We start from the raw sequence: 20,178 nt of genomic DNA, 5'->3' as shown, positions 1-20,178 counted from the left end.
GCCTAAACAGGCAAATATGAACAATGCCATCGTTTTAAATGAGACAATTACAATCAAAATATGAACAAAACATTTACAAGAACAACTCAATTGATCTGCTGTAGCCTAGCCTGAACGCTGATTTCTGCATCGTCGTGCACCCTCGGACAAATCCGTTACTCATTTTAGCTTTTCTACAGGTGTCGCAGAACATTTTTGCCATCTTCCCTCCTCCGCCACTTAAACTCTTGCTCCCACTGAACCCGGTACTCCCGCTTGAACTCCTTGCCACTTGCTTGCCCCTCTGCCGCTGGCTGAACGTTGTCAGTTTTAGTCTTACTGGCTTGTCCTTCATCCTCCACCGCATCAATCCTTCTTTTTTCACCTCGTTTATCCACACCATCACAATTACTGGGCTTATTAAAAAAGCTTCGGACGATCAGCTGCCGTGACATTTTGCGATTGCTAAAGCCGGTTAAACAACGAGGTAATCAACGAGGTTAAAAACAAGACTAGACAATAGCTACTTAATATGCACACACTCGCCACCAACTGGACAGGGGTGTGAATGACTAAATAATAGTTATAGACTACAGTAGAGTACAGTAGATCGCCTTCAGTCGACCTGGCCACTAAGGATGTAATATAATGTGGGCCGCTGGTGGACGTTTTGGCGCTGTTCCGAGTTGTGTTCTAATCTGTCAAAATGACGGACTGCTTTCAGATGTGTCCGTCATTGTTAGAACAAATTCGTCATTGACGGAAAATATTCGGTTAACGCGACCTCTGGGTGGCAGACATAATTTAATGAATTTTAACTGAACAATAACTGAATGAGTTTGTTTCACTCTTAGACCAGCAGGGGTACCAAATCTATGCAGACTGCTGCAATAAGTACATGAATTAACTGTCTCGTCGATGTTTGTCTGAATGAATATGATAATATTAACAATCATATTATTCCTATCAGCTGTCAATCACTGTTATGATTCACATATTCATTTATTATTGAATAAACTATATTTTTTGGAGGAGTTAATGATGAATGTTCCTGAAGATGCTTGCTCACCCTCCTTCAAATTTGAAAGACAAGAAATTATATCATGTATCAAAATTCAAAAGATTCAAAGGAACAGTTCAGCGCCCCACGACTTTACTGCTAACAGTTACAACCTTGACTTTACATCAGAAAGAACAAACATTAAATAAGTGACTAACTGCATCAGTTAGGGTTAAAAAACGTGTATTCAGCTAAAACATATACATCGCTGCAGTTATTATCCAGTGGAAAGTCCTTACCTACTGGCCTAGTTCAATCAAAGTGGTTACTTTTTTTTGGCTGGGCAGTGTAGTTTTACACACCGTCTTATTTGACTTTCTCAGGATTGAAAACTGTTTTTTGGGGGCAGACCCTGACCACAGGGTTGTCACCACCCCCCCCCCCCCCCCCCCATAAAAGAAGTGTCCCCAAGACACTGACACATCCAAACCAATAACAGAGCTTCTACATACAGCTAATACATAACACATAGCTTACCCGGGTGTAAATGTTACCCTAGTTTACCACTGCCTACTTTCCACATTCACCAACTCAGCAACCCGGCACCCTCGAAGTAATTAAAGAGCAGGAAAACGCTGGAACAAAGATGTGAAAACAGGAACAAAACCACCTTAAGGTACTGCTCTCGACAAAGCATCAGCCATCACATTTTCGGAACCTTTGAGATGTCGGATGTCCAAATGGAAAGGCTGTAGAAACAGGGACCATCTCATTAACCGCTGGTTTGGGTTCTGCAAAGACTGTAGAAAGGTCAGGGGATTGTGATCTGTGTATATCACTATTGGCCTATAACCACTCCCTATATACACTTCGAAGTGCTGCACTGCCCAGATCACGCTTTTGCTCTGGAGGGAGGCTTCTATTGCCTCAATAATCCTCAGGGAATTAGAGGCTGCTGCAGCAGATGCACCATTGACTGCTGCTTCATTAGAAGAAATATCCTGCTCATTTCTTTCGTTACATGCACATGCTTGAGCTTCTTCTGAACTCTGGACCGATTCCCAAGATGCAGAGAGAGGAGTGCGAGCATCTTATGATTGTTCCTCGGCAATATCTGCTGCCACACGCTCGTTGTTCTGTTGAGGATATGACCTATGAACCAGCAACTGTGATCGGCTACTGGACGTCACCGCAGCCTGCAAAAGAGCTAGCTCTGACCCTCTTCTGTCAGGTGGAGCGTAAGACCCACTGGAGGAGGAAACGGTAGGCATGGAACCTCTTCTAGGTGCAACCGCTGCATCAACTTCGGGGTGAAGGACATTGACGTAGCTACAGCGTTCACCATACCAGCATATACCTTTCTGAAAGTACCTACATATTTGAACTGGCGGTATACAGTCATGTTGATATATACACCTGGAACCAAATCTACATGTGCCATTCAAGAAACGCCTACAGATACTTTCACCACGAGCTGCGTCCATCCTCCGTATGTTTTGAGCATACCCTGGATCAATTTCATCTGCCAACTGGGAGGGGCGAGGCTTCACCTCTTGCAGGGCTGGTCCGTAGGTAGAAACCGCAGCAGCAACTGGTTGCGGGGTAGTATAGAGTTTAACCGCAGCTATAGCCTCATCCCTAGCAACCTTGTGGGGAGAAGCTGCAAGGGCAACAGGCCTGGGAAACTGGACATTTTGGAGTCCCTTGGTTTTTGCAAGTACAACGCGTTCTGGAAGGATATCTTTGAATTGTTCAAAAAGGAACAGTTCCCTCAAATCATTAAGATGTACTACTTCGGAAGCCGTGACCCACCGATTACATTTCATCGTCAGCTCCCGAACAAGTTCCACATAGGTCTGTCCTTCTGACTTCCTTAGCTTCCTGAACTGCTGACGGTAGGCCTCAGGCACCAACTCATAAGCTTTTAGCACTGCAGTCTTTACCCTTAAGTAATCTTCACTGTCAGCCATACTTAATGCAGACAATGCTTCTTGAGCCCTACCAGTTAACACACACTGTAACAGCAATGTTTTCTCTGAATCAGACCACTGTCGTCTTTGGTTAAGTCGCTCAAAAAGTTCAAAAAAAGAATCTACAGTCTTCTCCTCGAACTTCGGTAACAACCTCAAGTTATAAGCTACATCAAAAGTAGCTGGGGACACCCCAGAAGAAAGCTTACCCTCTTGGATGAGGTCCAACTTGTAACGCTCTTGTTGCAATTCAGCTTCCCGCACCACTGTAGTTAACCTTAAACGCTCCATCTCAGTTTCCTATTCACGAGCTCTAGCCCAGTCCTCACGAGCACTTGCTCGTTCCTCACGTTCACTGTCTTGTTGGTACTGCAGCAGCATTATTTCCTTTCTCTCTTCAAATGTCATTTCACCAAAGTCAAACAAAGAAAAACATGTACTTCTCTGCCGCTCTGGACTTATAGCTGCCTTCTCATCCAACTCCTCCTCGGAACCATCATCGACAGCCACTGCTGGCAGTACTTCTTGCAGTACCAACTGGGCCTGTAACATAGTCACTATGGTGTCTTTACGACCCTGCTTTGGAACGTCTACCTCAAAATGCTCTGCAATTTTGAACAGTTGGTCTTTAGTAAATTTTTCCAGCAGTTCCACACTGGGACACTTAACAAAATCTGTCAATGTAGCCATGATTATGCAAACTCCCTTGAACCTGGTGCACAGACACCTACAAATATATATATATATTTTACACTTACAGGCCTGGCATATGTACTACAGCGTTTCCAGCGGTCTCGTGTGAACGGACACGTTAATTAATCGAATGCGTGTGAACGGAATATTTTTTGCGATTGCGTTTTACCGTATGCGTCCTTGTGTCACAAGTTAGACACTTATATTATTGTTTGTTTGGTGGCTCATCTAAACTCTCCTGTCATTTCAGATCCCGCCTTCCTCCAGGCCCTTGTAATCAGCTCACTTCCCTCACCTGGTCTCCCCAGCCCTTCCCCTCACCTGTTACTCATTCCCTCATCACTCCACAGTATTTATACCACCTCACTATCCTTTGCCAGATTGTCTTGTAGTTTCCGCCAAGCTCTCCTGTGAGTGTTGTGCTCTAGCCTAGATTTTTGTCCTGACCGGTTTTTGATCCCTGCCTGCCTGTTTACGGATCTCGAGTTCCTGCCTGCCCCCTGTCTGGTTTTGGTTGCCTGTCTGACGGATTTCCTGGTTTTGACCCTGCCTGTCCCTGACCTGAATAAACTGAACATTGCTATACACTGGTTGTATCTGAGTCGTGCTATTGGGTTCTGATCTGTACCTGTGATCGTGACAGTACAATCTGGCCAACATGAACCCAGCCGACTCAGCGACAGAACCGCCGACGCACGATATCATGTTACAACGCCACAAGCAGCAGCTTACCTTCATGGCTGAAGCTATGCAGGAGATGGCCGCTCGTCACGAACGGACCTTTGTGAATCTCCGTGGTCATCTTCAGAACCTTCCTGCTACGGTCCAAAGTCTGGAACTAACTCCAGCTTCCGCTGTTCTAATCCAGAATCCTCCGGCATCGGATGCACGCCTGCCTCCTCCGGAACGCTACTCTGGAGCCCCAGGTTCGTGCAGACCATTCCTGGTCCAATGTTCCCTCGCCTTCGAGCTTCAGCCTTCCCAACAGAATGATCCCAGGTGGCATATATTGTCTCTCTTCTCACGGGCAAAGCTAAAGACTGGGGTACCGCTGAATGGGAGAGACAATCCTTTGCCTGCTCGTCTGTAAGCTTATTCTCCGATGAACTGCGTAAAGTCTTTGATCACACTACACCCGGAAGAGAGGTCGCTCGGGGACTGTTTAACCTGGCGCAAGGAGGGAGATCTGTGTCCGATTACTCCATCGAGTTTCGTACCATAGCCGCCGAGAGTAACTGGAATGCTTCTTCACTTCTCGATGCCTTCTACAACGGTCTGTCGGATCGCCTTAAAGACGAACTGGCAGCTCGGGATCTTCCTGCTGATTTAGATGAGCTGGTGGCTCTCTCCATCCGCATTGACTGCCGTCTGCGGGAGCGCAGGAGAGAGAGGGTTTTCTCCGTTGCCCCTCAGGCTCCGCCTCTCCCGTCAGCGCATGCTACTGAACAGGTGAGAGGAGGATTTTCTAACTCTTCTGAACCAATGCAGCTGGGGCGGACCCGGCTCTCCGAGACAGAACGACAGCGCCGCCTGCGGGACAACTGCTGTCTTTACTGCGGCCAGGAGGGTCATCTTGCCTTCTCTTGTCCTGTAAAAGGCAGGGCTCACCAGTCATCCAGAGGGCGCTGGTGAGCCGAATTATTAATTTAGAAATGCCCTCTCGACCCCTAACCCATGTTTAGCTGAGCTGCTCGGGGAAAATGCACACTGTGGCAGTTCTTATTGACTCTGGTGCTGATGCCAGTCTTTTGGACATAACACTGGCCTTTCAGATGGGACTTGGTCGGGAGGTTTTGGAGAAGCCCATCAATGCTACAGCTCTAGATGGTCGTCTTCTCTGCAGAGTGACACAGCGTTCAACTCCAGTTCAAATGAGCATGTCAGGTAATCACAGCGAAACACTCTCTTTTCACCTTATCCATGCACCACATCAGCCTGTCATTTTGGGGTTTCCTTGGTTAAGGAGGCATAATCCTCATATAGATAGGCTCATATATAGGCTTCAGGGACTATTAGAGAGTGGAGTGCTCATTGTCATGCTGTCTGCTTAAGATCTAGTTCCTCAATTGATTCCAGTCAGCCGATTATCTCTGAGTGTCAAGACCTTTCCGGTGTTCCCAAGGATTACTGGGACCTTAAAGAGGCCTTTAACAAGGTTCGGGCCACCTCACTCCCGCCTTATCGTGCTAATGACTGTCCTATTGACCTGTTACCTGGTACTTCTCCTCCTAGAGGTCGACTTTTTTCTTTATCGGCTCCAGAAACTAAGTCAATGGAGAAGTATATCAATGACTCTTTGGATGCAGGGCTTATCCGGCCTTCATCATCTCCTGCTGGTGCAGGTTTTTTCTTCGTGGGTAAGAAGGATAAGACTCTGCGCCCATGCATTGACTACAGAGGACTCAATAACATCACTGTCAAGAACAGGTACCCCCTTCTACTTGTTTCCTCTGCATTTTAACTGTTACAAGGCGCTACTATTTTGACCAAGCTGGACCTACGTAACGCGTACCATTTGGTGAGAATCAGGGAGGGGACGAGTGGAAGACGGGATTTAACACTCCTAGTGGACATTATGAGTATTTAGTCATGCATTTTGGACTCACCAATGCACCTGCAGTCTTCCAGGGGTTGGTGAATGATGTTCTGCAGGATCTACTCAATATCTGTGTTTTTGTATACCTGGATGACATTTTGACTTTTTCCAAGTCAAAACAGGAGCATGTGGTCCATGTTCGCCTAGTCCTCCAGAGGCTCTTGGAGAACCACCTCTTTGTCAAGGCCGAGAAGTGTGTGTTCCACACCACAGAAGTCCCTTTCCTGGGATTTGTGGTCTCCACCGGAAACATCAAGATGGATCCTGACAAGACCAAGGCGGTGACTGACTGGCCACGCCCTTCAACACGCAAGGAGCTCCAACGCTTTCTGGGTTTTGCCAACTTCTACCGGAGGTTCATTCGAAACTACAGTTTGGTGGCAGCCAAAGTTAAAGTCACGCTTCACCTCTGCTCCTATTTTGATTTTTCCAGATTCTACTCGGCAGTTTACTGTAGAGGTAGATGCGTCGGATACTGGAGTTGGGGCAGTTCTTTCTCAACGGTCGGCCGAGGATCAGAAGATGCACCCATGTGCCTTCTTCTCTCGGAAGCTGTCCCCAGCAGAAAGAAATTATGACATTGGAAATCGAGAACTGTTGGCAGTGAAACTTGCCCTGGAAGAATGGAGACACTGGTTGGAGGGAGCAGAGCAGCCTTTTGTGGTCTGGACTGACCACAAAAATGTGGAGTACATCCGTTTAGCTAAGCGGCTGAACTCTCGTCAAGCCAGGTGGGCTTTGTTTTTCACACGCTTTGATTTTTCTCTTTCATACAGACCTGGTTCTAAGAACATCAAACCTGACGCCCTGTCTCGCCAGTTCCAGCCAGAGAGCTCTCCATCTCATACTGAGAATATCATCGCTTCTACATGTGTCATTGGTCTGGTGACCTGGGAGGTGGAGGATAAGGTCAAGCGCTCTCATGCTGAACACCCAGCCCCAAGTGCCTGTCCTGTTAACCGTCTGTTTGTTCCTGCCACTCTCCGTACCCAGGTTCTCCAGTGGGGTCATAATTCTCGCCTGGCTTGTCACTCAGGAGTGAGACGGTCCCTAGCCCTGATTCGACAGTGATTTTGGTGGTCTTCCATGGAGAAGGATACCAAGGAATTCATTGCTGCTTGCCTAGTCTGCTCCCAAAATAAGACCTCACGCCAAGCTCCCTCCGGTCTTCTTCATCCCTTGCCTATCCCTCATCGTCCCTGGTCCCACATCTCCTTGGATTTTGTCACTGGACTACCACCCTCAGATGGTAACACAGTTATACTCACAGTCATAGACCGGTTTTCCAAGTTTGCCCTGCTTATTCCATTAACCAAATTACCTACTGCCAAGGAAACGGCTGAAATCATGCTACAACATGTGTTCAGGCTGCATGGTCTCCCCAGTGACGTTGTGTCTGATCGGGGACCACAATTTACTTCTCGTTTTTGGTCCGAGTTTTGCAGGCTGCTGGGAGCCAGTGTCAGTCTCTCGTCCGGATTTCATCCCCAGTCCAATGGTCAAGCAGAGCGAATGAACCAGGAGATGGAGACTGCCTTACGCTGTCTAGCCTCCTCCACTCCCTCCTCCTGGTCGAGGCAGCTTCTATGGGTTGAGTATGCCCACAACACCCTTCCTAGTTCTGCTACTGGTGTTTCTCCATTCCAATGCTCCCCCGGATACCAGCCACCCCTTTTCCCTGCACAGGAACGTGAGGCCAGCGTCCCATCTGCACAGGCGTTTGTAAGCCGATGTCGACGCATGTGGTTAAAGGCCCGCTCCGCGCTCCTGCGCTCTTCCCACCATTATCAACGGACCGCCAATCGCCGTCGCAAGCCAGCTCCACAGTACTCCCCAGGGCAACGTGTCTGGCTCTCCACACGGGATCTCCCTCTCAGAGTTGAGTCAAAGAAGTTGTCTCCGTTTTGTAGGCCCATTTCCCATATCTAGGGTCATCAATTCTGCAGCTCTCCGCCTGCGTCTGCCCCCTTCTATGAGGATTCATCCTACCTTCCATGTGTCCGAGATCAAACCAGTTAATGTGAGCCCTCTTCAGCCCCCCTCTAGACCCCCACCACCACCCCGGACTATCGACGGGGAGACTGTTTACACTGTCCGTCGCATCATCAAGTCCCGGCGACGTGGTAGAGGGTTGCAGTACCTGGTACACTGGGAGGGTTATGGTCCTGAAGAGCGTTCATGGGTGCCCGCTCGCAGTATCTTTGACCCATCGCTCATTATTGACTTTCACCAGGCTCATCCCGATCAACCACTTGGGACGTCAGGAGCCGTCCATAGAGGGGGGGGTTCTGTCACAAGTTAGACACTTATATTATTGTTTGTTTGGTGGCTCATCTAAACTCTCCTGTCATTTTAGATCCCGCCTTCCTCCAGGCCCTTTTAATCAGCTCACTTCCCTCACCTGGTCTCCCCAGCCCTCCCCTCACCTGTTACTCATTCCCTCATCACTCCACAGTATTTATACCACCTCACTATCACTTGTCCTTTGCCAGATTGTCTTGTCGTTTCCGCCAAGCTCTCCAGTGAGTGTTGTGCTCTAGCCTAGATTTTTGTCCTGCCCGGTTTTTGATCCCTGCCTGCCTGTTTACGGATCTCGAGTTCCTGCCTGCCCCCTGTCTGGTTTTGGTTGCCTGTCTGACGGATTTCCTGGTTTTGACCCTGCCTGTCCCTGACCTGAATAAACTGAACATTGCTATACACTGGCTGTATCTGAGTCGTGCTCTTGGGTTCTGATCTGTACCTCTGATCGTGACACTAAGACTACCTGTTATAAGTTGGTGCCTAAAAAGTTGCCCACACAATCATTCCTTGTGGTCCTTCTAATTAGCCCTAGGCCATTATCGTAAGACCTTTGCTGGAAATTACCCGTCTCAGCAACAAATGATTATCTGCAGTTGCCTTTTCTCTACCTTTAAAACTGTGGCTTGCACTGAGAGGCAATCCCTACATGTTGTTAATCTGTTCCAAGGTCAACAGCCTGGGATCCACCTCTGCTTCTGGTGACTCTCAGGGTATGCAATGGGTTCTCTATTCCCCTAATGGCTGTCTTTTCAGCCACTTGGTCTTTACTTAGGGGCTTTCCCAGCTGACATATGCACTGCAGTCACTAGCTTAATGCTAGCTATGACAGCTAAAGGCCCCTACACACCAATCTGACATCAAAGAACACGTCCCGACCGACCCAACTGTTGTGTCGCCTCACGTCTCCTGCGTCTTGGCCAACAGTCGCACTGGAACACACTGCAAAGACTTCAGCCGACGGCTAAGTAGCACGTACGAACTGCGCATGCGTGAGTGGCAATAACTCTCCTTACCAGCAGGCGGCGGTAGTGTGTATTCGTCATTCAAAAGAGGCAACAACCGGAAGACAGACTGCGTGATACACCGAGAGAAGAAGAACAGACTATGTGATATAAACAAACAACAAATAGCGTGTGCGTTCCATTTTCACTCTACAGCAAGAAGCTCATGGGGCTTTCCCGAACCTGTGTCGAGAGCTGGAGTTAAAGGGGACCTATCATGCAAAATGCACTTTTGTACGTCTTTTATTCATGAATGTGTGTACCCGGTGTGTCAGGGAACTCACCAAGTGTCAGAAAACACAACCTTCTCTCTTTTCCTCCATACCCAAATCTTTAAAAATGGGGCTGCAGCGGATCTGATACAGACAGATACAGATTTGAAAATTCTCTGACGTCAGGAACGAGGAGCTGCGCCTATATGGCCAACCAGGGGCGTCGCCTGGACCTGGAAACATTCGGGGCTTAGCCCACAGTGGCGGTGCTACAGTCAAATGTTCTACTGCAAGACTCCCCACACGCACATACACAATTGCGCCATCTGGTGTCACAAACAAAAAGCTTTGTTACGGCAATGGATTGTGGGAGATTCTCATAGCACGTGAGGATCTCTTGAGGGTAAGGTGCCTGTATTATCTCGGTGGACAAAATGTATGTTTTTATTTTATAAGGACAATAACGTTCTGTTGTGTTTGTTTAGTTTAATGTTAATTGTTTAATGCTCACAGTCACAGCAACATGTTTTTAGTGTGATTGGCTATTTGTTTTATATGATTTATCAACGTGATCATCAAGAGCTAATCTGAGCACCAGAACCCAGCTCACGTGTCCTTTTATGCTGTCCATTGAAATGCAGGTATGTGAGTTTTGTACACCAGTTTATTTATGTTTAATATTTCACATTGCTCCACATGATGCCTCGACTACAAAGTCTTCCATGTTTCTACGCTTCTTCCTCTGTGTCACAGTTTCGGGAATATCAAGATCATTGCACAGGGCCTTGGTCTTGTCATAGACCTCATGTGCTTTCTCGTTACTTTGGTAACTTTTCAGTGTGTTCTCAACTGCTGTTTTGTAATCTACTGCCTGCACCAAGTCAATTGTTTCTTTCTGCAGGTATTCAAGCAGGCCCTGAGTGGTTGAGAGCAGTGTCTGGAACATGACACAGGGTTTCCCACACATAGAATATACCTGGGCGGGTCGCCCAGGTATATTAACGGCCGCCCAAGTATATTTCGCGACCCATTTAGTTTTTTTTAATGTTTTTTTTTTTGTATTCGTCCGTGACCACGACGCCATCTGCGATCGATTAACTTGTAGACAATGATCCCTGGCTCCCTTCTGGCCTGTTAAGTGGCCTGCCTCACACAGGGTGACTGGCTGTCCACATGATGTGGCCTGCCGACATGGCCACTGTCATACAGATCATAAATCAAAGCCCTTGATTGGTCTCTGTGTGTCATTCAAGCTCGGGATAACCTCAGCTCCGGTGAGGTAAAGGACTCTCTGAGTGTTTAGATAGTTAACTTAGTCTAAGTTCTCAGTGGGTCTCAAACGGTGTGGTCACCATTTATGTAAACACATATTTCCATTTGAGAGGGTAGTGATTGGTCTAATGGAGAGTGAGGTGGGCTGAAGATCGGAAGGCTGTGAGTTCAATTCCCGCCAGGAACACCACCACTAGTGTGCCCTTGAGTAAGGCACTTAGCCCTTAGTTACTCCAGGGAGAATGTCCCTGTAATCGGTCATTATAAGTCGCTTTGGATAAAAGCGTCAGCTAAATGAAATGTAATGTGATTAGTAAAATATGCATGAATAAATAAATAAAAAGTTAACTAGGTGAAAAAAGGTAAGATACACTTTTAAAACTTGTTGAGAGAAAACTAGTCTTTGCTGCTGCCTCAAAGAGGAGGGGGGGAGAGGAGGGAGAGGGGGGAGAGGGGGGAGAGGAGGGAGACAGGAGAGGCTGATTCAGGAGCACAGACACACTCACAACTATAAATGAACCAAAAATAAATTAACAAGTTTCAGTGTTTTTCTCATATTGGAAATGGGATGTTGTTGGTTATGGCCTTGATTTTATGATTATTGAAATGTATACAGTTCTGTTTAATATAGGTGTTTCCATAGATCTAGTCTCTTTATTTTCCCCTCAAAATGCACCAGATTGATGCATTTAACTCCAAAATAAAAAATAAAATCTTACCGGGGGGGCATGCTCCTGGACCCCCCTAGAGGATTTGAGGTCGACCCCCACTAAAAATCACATGGATAGGTTCCTAAATACATTAATAAATACATTTATTTTTTTAAATAGTAGCCCATTTCCATATGTTCATGTGTGGGTAGTAGATTTAAACTATAGGGCTATCATTATGGGCCCTGCCTGTACCTGTTCGCTCTGCCATCGCGTGAAGGGTCTGCTAACAAGCGACCAACAGAAAGGTTAATGTTGTTGCACGTCACCTCAACCCCCCCCCCCGCTACCACCACCCCCCAAAGTATATTTCAGATCTGTGGGAAACACTGGTAGTTAATGGACCAGCACCAGAGGCATTCCCATACACACAGGCGTTGGAGCTGTTCTTCATGAAATCCCAGAAGGATGAAGTGCTCTGACAAACAGTGCCATCTTTGCGCAAAATGATTATACCAGAATGAAAAGTCAATAAATAATGTTGTTAAAACTTTCTTTTTTTTTCTCTCGTGCGCGCACGCGCACCCCCCCCCCCCCCCCTTGCCACCACCCGCCCAAGTATATTTCATATCTGTGGGAAACACTGTGACAGCATGTAGATGGTACTGCATTTTCAAAGCTTGCTTTCCAGTCCCTTTGCTAGAGGGGCTGAAAGGCTCCCTAAAGTCTTGATCAAAGCAGGGAGGTTTTTGACATGCCCAGCGAACAAGTTGTTTGTCCCCTACCTCTAGCTGTTTCTGAAATGTTTGCAATCTCTGATGGTGGACAAGAGATGTGGAGAAGAAAGAGTAGAGACACTCCAGGAGATCAACGCAGATATGTGACAGGTATACGTTTAATGTTTCACATTGCTTGTGAAAAAGATACTACCACTATACGATCACTGAAATTTGTTGTTGACTGGACACTTATTTTGTAAAAGAGATAGCATGAGAGGATCTCTTAAGCAATGCAGCTCACGTGTCCTTTTTATAATCTGTCCATTGAAATGCAGGAAAGTAATCACCAGCTCTGAGTGATCTGTTGCCGAGGGGACACTACACCGGAGTTACATAAGCAGAGATAAAGTGCTATTTTGGGGGGAACTCACCTCCTCTGGGGTCCCCCAGGAAGACTTTTTTTAAATACTGAAGTTAAAAGCATCAATCTTGTGCACTTTGAGAGCAACATCAAGAGATATGGATACATCTCTCAACACCCATATGTCAAAAATAAATCTCAGAATCAGAAACGGGTTTATTATTTAAAAACACTTCATTTTCCAATTAAATCATAAACTATGTCAAATTATTAGAAGTTGTTAGTAATCAGATTAAACAGAAAAAAGGGATGGAAGGAGGAAATAATAATCCCTCATCTCTTGCTGTTTGCGGTTGAAATGATCTCTTTTGCTGGCCAAACATGCTGGATGGAAAGCAGTGATGTCTCACTTGCCTTGGCCCTGTATCTGCAGTCCCTAAATCAGTCATGTTACTCATTGACTCTTGTCTGTTCTGGTGTTCCTGTTCGTTGTTGTCTCCATTGTCGTTCTTGTCTGTTGTATCTCCTTCTTGTGTGTCCCTTTCTCCTGTTCTCCTTTCTTCATCCTCTACTCTGTTTGGTCGTCTGTGATGACTGTGTAGGTAAACACAAACAAGTATGTAAGTCAATCAGTTTCCAGCTCTGTCAAATAAATGAATTTCAAGATACACACATTTGTCTTCATTAAAATGAGTGTCACCACACTGTCACAAAATGTAATACTAACCAATTGAAAATAGTTAAATTTACATCTCTTGTAGATATCACTGTTAGAGTAGTTATCTGCCAATAGGACAGAATCATTCCTATACAAATGCAGTTTGAGTAATTCACTTAATATATTTACTTAAAACTTTAATATAGTCATTTTCACTTAATACTCTAATATAGTCATCTTTCTGCATTCAACACTAAGGAAAGCTGTACAATTTGACATGATAATGAGGAAAAAAGGCCTCCGACAATGCAGATCATTTTTTTGATCATATCAATTTTAAGATGCGGGTCAAGGCTTAATATTTGGGAGCATAGTGTCCCTTGCTCCCTTTCAGGAGCCCCACAGGATTAGCTTTGATCTGAAATATTTGTATAAAAAGCTTGTTAGCTGGCTGTCCATCTCATAATGTTCACATAGTAACTAGCTGTCAATAGGAAATATCAATCAGAAGAATTATATTTTCATGCAAAATCTGTCACAAAAAGAGGTTGCACATTTAAATGCAGGTGTTGTTATGGCAACGTCAGTGGCCAAACAGCCACATTTACTGCTGCAAATACGTTCAAACATGCTGTCAACACGTAAAGCAGTGGCAACTATGCCACCATTTCAGCTGACTTTTTCTCAGAAATACTGTCACATAACATCCATATATTTCAGTGCTAGGTTGATGCTTAGCTAAGCTAACTATGAAACACGACAGGACTCAGGAATCAGGATCAACTGTGTACTGTAAGGTAGCTTCTAGCTTCATGTCGAACACAGACAGTAAGTCAACATTTCCCAGAGAGCTTTCTTTGAAATCACCAAGTAACGCTAAAAAACACAACATTTAAATTGTATGACAAAGTGTTTATTTAATATATCTGGCTAGCTATAGCTACTTGCTAACGGTTTAGCTTACCCGCACGATTCAAAGTAACGTCAACGTAGCTATAATTTATGCTTTGCTTACATGTTCGCATAACTTGTAAGTTTACTGACAGGTACATACCTTGTTCACCTGGCTCAGGTGGTGGCTCAGGTGGTGGCTCTGGGGTTGTTGTGTGAGCCACCACTTGAGAATTGCCGTCTTTTTTATTAAAGAAATGTCTAATGTCCATCTTCAGAATCTCCGCGTCCGGGGCTGACAGTTTAAAGTTTAAACATTGTCACAGAGGAGAGGTACGTACCTGTCAGCCAATAAAACACGTTTATTTCCATGCAACTCTCTGATTGGTCTGGTGGCGTCGTCTTGCCTCTGTGTTGCATTCACTGAACATGGGAAATTACAATTCTGCCGTCCGTCCTATAGGTAAATTAGGTTAATGTATTATATTATTGAGGGAGAATTTGTCCGGGGCTAAAGAAAAAACATCCGGGGCTAAAGCCCCGGATGCCTACCCCAGGCGACGCCCCTGTGGCCAACTCTCCACCTATCAGGGGAATGTGGGGTTGGGCCATGGCCGGTCATTGCCGCTCGAAAGCGCTGGAGACGCTGTAGTACATATGCCAGGCCTGTAAGTGGCGCTGTAGTCTGCCACAAAAGCAGCGAAGAAGACTTCCCTCGCATGGTTACCATGGTTGCCCTTCTGTTTATTCTTCGCTGTGGCTCTTTTTCTCCCTCCCCGAGGCAAGCGTTTGCTCCTGCTGCTGCTGTAATTCAATGGGTTAAATTAATAATCTTTTTTCTCAAAGTAATGATAAACCTGTGAGTTGGATGTAGAAAAGTCAGAATTAATATAGATGTTTTTTATTTTAAAGAAAATTCAGATTGAACATGGTAAAAAACTGTAAATTATAGTGTCCGTCCAAAAAATATTTTGTACTTATAGTGAAAACTAACCTTGGATTATGGGTTAGTAGACTAAAAGCTTTAGGAATCGAAAGTACAACAGATAATAAGTACCCTGTATCAAGATTGATGCAAAACAAGTGATATGTGACATTTTCAGACAGATTTAGCAAAATAAACCTCTTCTGGGGCCATTTGGTGGATTTTCCATATCTCTGGCCCCCCTTGCTCGATTTTGACATGTGACATCTCTTCCTGACCTTTAGAGCCAATAGAATCGAAGGGAAATCGTCCCATAGACTCTCATGTTAAAAAAAAGCTTGCGTCTCTGCACATGCAATCTTCTACAGAGCGTAGGAATATCCCTGCTCTGATATCTGGAAACGGAAAAGCAGTAATATTGCTTATGAATTATCAGAACATTTAAAAGGGGACACAGACACATTGTATTAACCTATGGATTAACTACACCATCGTTTGTATGCCATTGAAGACCAGTTTTGACCAGACAAAGACCAAGGTAAGCCATGTTAGCGTTTTTGTTTTGATGTAGGTTTTTGTTATTTTCTCCACGAATTTGTAATCGTTGAGTGTTGAGGTGGGTACCAATAGATTATGTGTCTCCTTACGATCATAAACGATGTGTTGGATCTGCAGCTAGGATAAGTAATAAGGGTGCTAGGAGTGATTTTCGGTGCAGTAATAGGTTAGCATTTTTCGCTGGGGCTAATTCAGAGGGTCAGTGTTAGTATTTTTTTTTTTTTCAGAACAAAAATGAAGTTAAATGAGTTTTTTCCCGTTATATGGATATAAAACATTCATAGTTTATTAAATATGAAGGTTCCTTAGACGTTGTTTCCTGCAAATGACGCGATTTTGGCCCTGTGACCGGGTCCGTGGAGCTTAAGAGGTTTTAACCACATATTTATAACTGAACTCATGATGTCTGTACCTTGCCAATGCAGTTGAAAAAAACAAGAACATAAAAAAAGAAACTAAGTACTTGTTGAGTAATTTAGGCCACTTTCGTTGTTGTTCAGAGTTTGATTCTTTATGGTTGTTGCACTTATTGTAAGTTGCTTTGGATAAAAGCGTCAGCTCAATGAAATGTAATGTAAAATGATTAATGTCCACTACCTTAATAAGATAGTATTTGTTTAACCCAAACCATGATGTTTTCCAGAACCAAACAAGTTGTGTTTGTGCCTTAATCTCAGCAAACCTTTATTTTAGAGTTGGGACACCGTATATGTTTTTTAAACAGGATTTGGTATACTTACTACGATTTACCTTTGTATTCAAATGACATACTTTGAAATGTAAACCAAGCACTACATTTAGTCAATTTAGAGTGAAGGGACGAGACAATCCTTGGTTTTCTGCTGAATTATCTATTCTCCTACATGAGAGAAACAAGGCCTGGGCAAAGGCTAGGAATTCAGGTTCAGAGGTAGAATGGCTGCATTTTAGGCAGCTAAGAAATAGCTTCACTTCACATGTCAAAAGTGCTAAATCTAAGTATTATCTGTCAGTTACCACAAAGAACCTGAGCAACCCTAGAAAATTCTGGAAAGCCATAAAATCGATATCCACCGGTGATATCCGTAATGAGCTACCTCCGTGCCTTACCACAGTATCTGGCACTATATCGGATAGGGCCACCATACTAAATTGTTTTAATGAGCATTTTGTGTCCTGTGGCTCTCTGTTTCATTATGTTTCTAATTCTGCTTCTGTGAACACCACAGTCAGTGACTCAGAACAATGTGGTCTGGAAAACCCCTTCAGTTTGACTCCTTTTACTGTTGATGTTGTTCGTGAAGTCTTAACCAAGCTAGATCCTAAAAAGCCGGCTGGTCCGGACAACGTAGAACCTTTCTTTTTAAAGATAGCTGCAGATTTTATTGCTCCACCTCTTACTACTCTTTTTAACCTCTCCCTCAGCACGAACAAAATCCCAAAAGTATGGAAGTCAGCTTATGTCCTGCCACTACTAAAAGGAGGGGAGGCCACCTTATTAAACAATTATAGACCCATCTCTAAATTGTCAGTTCTGGCCAAGGTTCTTGAACGCCTAGTGAATGAACAGGTAAAGGTGTTTTTATGTAACAATGACATCCTGTCTAAACATCAGTCAGGCTTCAGAAAGCAACACAGCACCATCACTGCCACAATGAAAGTGGTAAATGATATTACGAGTATTTTAGATAATAAGCAGAGTTGTGCAGCTCTATTTGTTGACCTATCCAAAGCTTTTGATACTGTCGATCATCGCATTTTGAAGCAAAGGCTGGTCAGTATAGGCATGTCCAGCCATGCAGTAGGGTGGTTTGTAAACTACCTCTCTGAAAGATCCCAATGTGTTCAGTTTGATGGGCTGTCTTCTGAGTGGTTAAACATCACTAATGGTGTACCACAAGGTTCAGTTTTAGGTCCGCTATTATTCTCTATCTATATTAATAGTTTAGGTGAAAATGTCGAAGGAGCAACCTTACATTTTTATGCGGACGATACCGTTATGTACTGTGCAGGTCCCTCGATTAACGAGGCTGTTGTTAAATTACAGGCTGTTTTTAACATTATTCAGGCTCAGCTCTCTGAGCTTAAGCTTCTTTTAAATGTGGATAAAACCAAGGTAATGCTCTTTTCTAAAGCTAAAGCTAAAAATACACCAGACACTGCTTTGGATATTGTAACTACGCAAGAAATACAACTTGAAGTGGTTACCTGTTACAAATACCTTGGTATCTGGCTTGATGATTGTCTCACTTTTAAACTTCATGTCAATAACCTGCTTAAAAAGCTGAGGGTTAGGCTAGGTTTCTTTTACAGAAATAAGTCCTGTTTCTCGCTTGAGGCCAGGAAAAGGCTAGTCACTGTGACCTTTTTACCTGTGCTGGATTATGGTGATTTGTTATATATGAATGCACCTGCCAATTACCTGAGCAAGTTAGATGCTGCGTATCACAGTGCACTGAGATTTTTGACAAATTGTAAAGCACTTACGCATCACTGTACCCTGTATACCAAGGCGGTTATGCTATCACTTACTGTACGGAGGCTCAGTCACTGGTACTTTTTCATTTACAAAGCCATGTTGGATAAACTACCATCTTATATCTGCTCCCTGATCTCTCTGCGAATTGAAAGTACTTATTGCCTGAGATCGCATGCTGTGGTTTTATTAAATGTGCCAAGTGCTAGGACTGTCTTAGGGAAGAAAGCTTTTAGATGTGCAGCTCCACTAACATGGAACAGTCTGCAAAAAGAATGGAAAATTACCAAGCTAGTACCACTACATGTTTTTAAAGCTCGGTTGGATGCTACAAAATCAGATGCTGTTGGTACCTGTACATGTGGTTAGATATGAAAATTGTAATCCCTGTACATTTTGCTGTATGATGTCCTTTTGTTGTTCTGTTGTTTATGTCTTCTTGTGGAACCTACTGCTGCAGGTCTCCCTTGAAAAAGAGATCATGGATCTCAATGGGATTTTACCTGGATAAATAAAGGTTTTGAATTGAATTGAATTGAAGCACTTACCCAAATGACATACTTTGATGTCTACGTATACCTATTAACCTTTGCATCCAAATATCTTGTTTGGATATGCACTATAGCACTTACTAAAATCCCATGCCATATGTAATTGATTTATATAAGATTACATGTTGGTGGTCTTTCTGGCTATTTGTTCATGGTTTAAGTCTGAGTAAGATAATTTAAATGTTGTGCATTCAAAAATAAACAGGAATTTTAACAACATAGTCTTTCCATTGTCTATCATTAAACACAAATAAAATATTTAAATAAATACATTTCCAATGCGGTAGGGACTGTAAGTTCTTAACTGCATGCTGCAAAACAGATCAACTTAAAGCAGCAGTAACAACAATGTGTAAAACAGCTTTAACCAATACACTAATATTGTCACATCCATCCTCAACCGCTGTTTGTCTCAACCACATAAAGGAAGGTCAATCCTGTGAACTTAAGCAGTTTTAGGTGATCACACTTGTCTTTTCCTCCTCATCGTTTGGGCATTTTATTATTAACACATTCAGGCTTCTACAGTGTTTCAAATCATAGGGGAAAAAAGATGACGACAACAGTTATTGAATGGCTCCCTCAAGTGGGCAATATTGTGAACAGGATTTTATGTTCAATGTGATTTTAAATCTTAAGTCTTTAAATGTACATACAACTGATATATTAGTTGGTTTCTATTTCAAGGATAAGATCAAAAAGAAGGCATCCATCTCATTGACGACATCTCAGACCCCCATTTTCTCAATTTAAGTTGATCTCTTAATGTAGTTCAACAAATGTTGGAAAGACTTACCTAAATTGTGTTTGTTTCCCTTAATGGTAGTGATTTTTCTCTCTGTAGATATCATATAGTTTGTAATAGTTACAATTTGGAAAATGTAATAATGTCTAAAAGATCTATTCAAGTTATCAGATCCATGTCATAGCATTTCGGAATATGTTATTCATTGGAATTCCTCCACAACTTAAATGTTTTATTACAATAGAACAGTTAACTCTCAAAGATGTTGTTTGAACAGTGGGTCAGTAGGCTTGTTATAGTTGTACATTTTGCAAGAGCAGTGCATTAAGCTGAACCATAGCTTCAGAGTGAAGAAAATATGAGCATAGAGCATTGGTTTATTTCTAAATGATAGTATAATCGTTAAAGGAAACAGTTACATTTTAATGAGAGACATCATATCTTCACTGCAAACTTAGTTTATTGCAACACCAAAAGTAAAGGACAAATCCAGATCACACTATGGTTATTGGCAAGAGGCATGTCGGTAAAGTTGATTATTTATTAATCCATCTATGTAACCCTGTATTTTGCTCTAGGTTCTGTTATTCTACTATTCAGCGATTAGATAATAATGAAATATTGATCACTTAATAATGAAG

The 20,178-nt window shown here is 43.7% G+C and overlaps 1 pseudogene; it reads right to left on the bottom strand.

Moving 5' to 3' along the window:
• Positions 1 to 1,650: 1,650 nt before the first annotated feature.
• On the bottom strand, positions 1,651 to 2,652 carry LOC117542819 (annotated as a pseudogene).
• Positions 2,653 to 20,178: the final 17,526 nt, after the last annotated feature.

Source organism: Gymnodraco acuticeps, unplaced genomic scaffold, assembly GCF_902827175.1.
Source record: "Gymnodraco acuticeps unplaced genomic scaffold, fGymAcu1.1, whole genome shotgun sequence".
In the NCBI taxonomy this organism is placed as follows: Eukaryota; Metazoa; Chordata; class Actinopteri; order Perciformes; family Bathydraconidae; genus Gymnodraco; species Gymnodraco acuticeps.
This window is presented reverse-complemented; position numbering and strand designations above follow the sequence as displayed.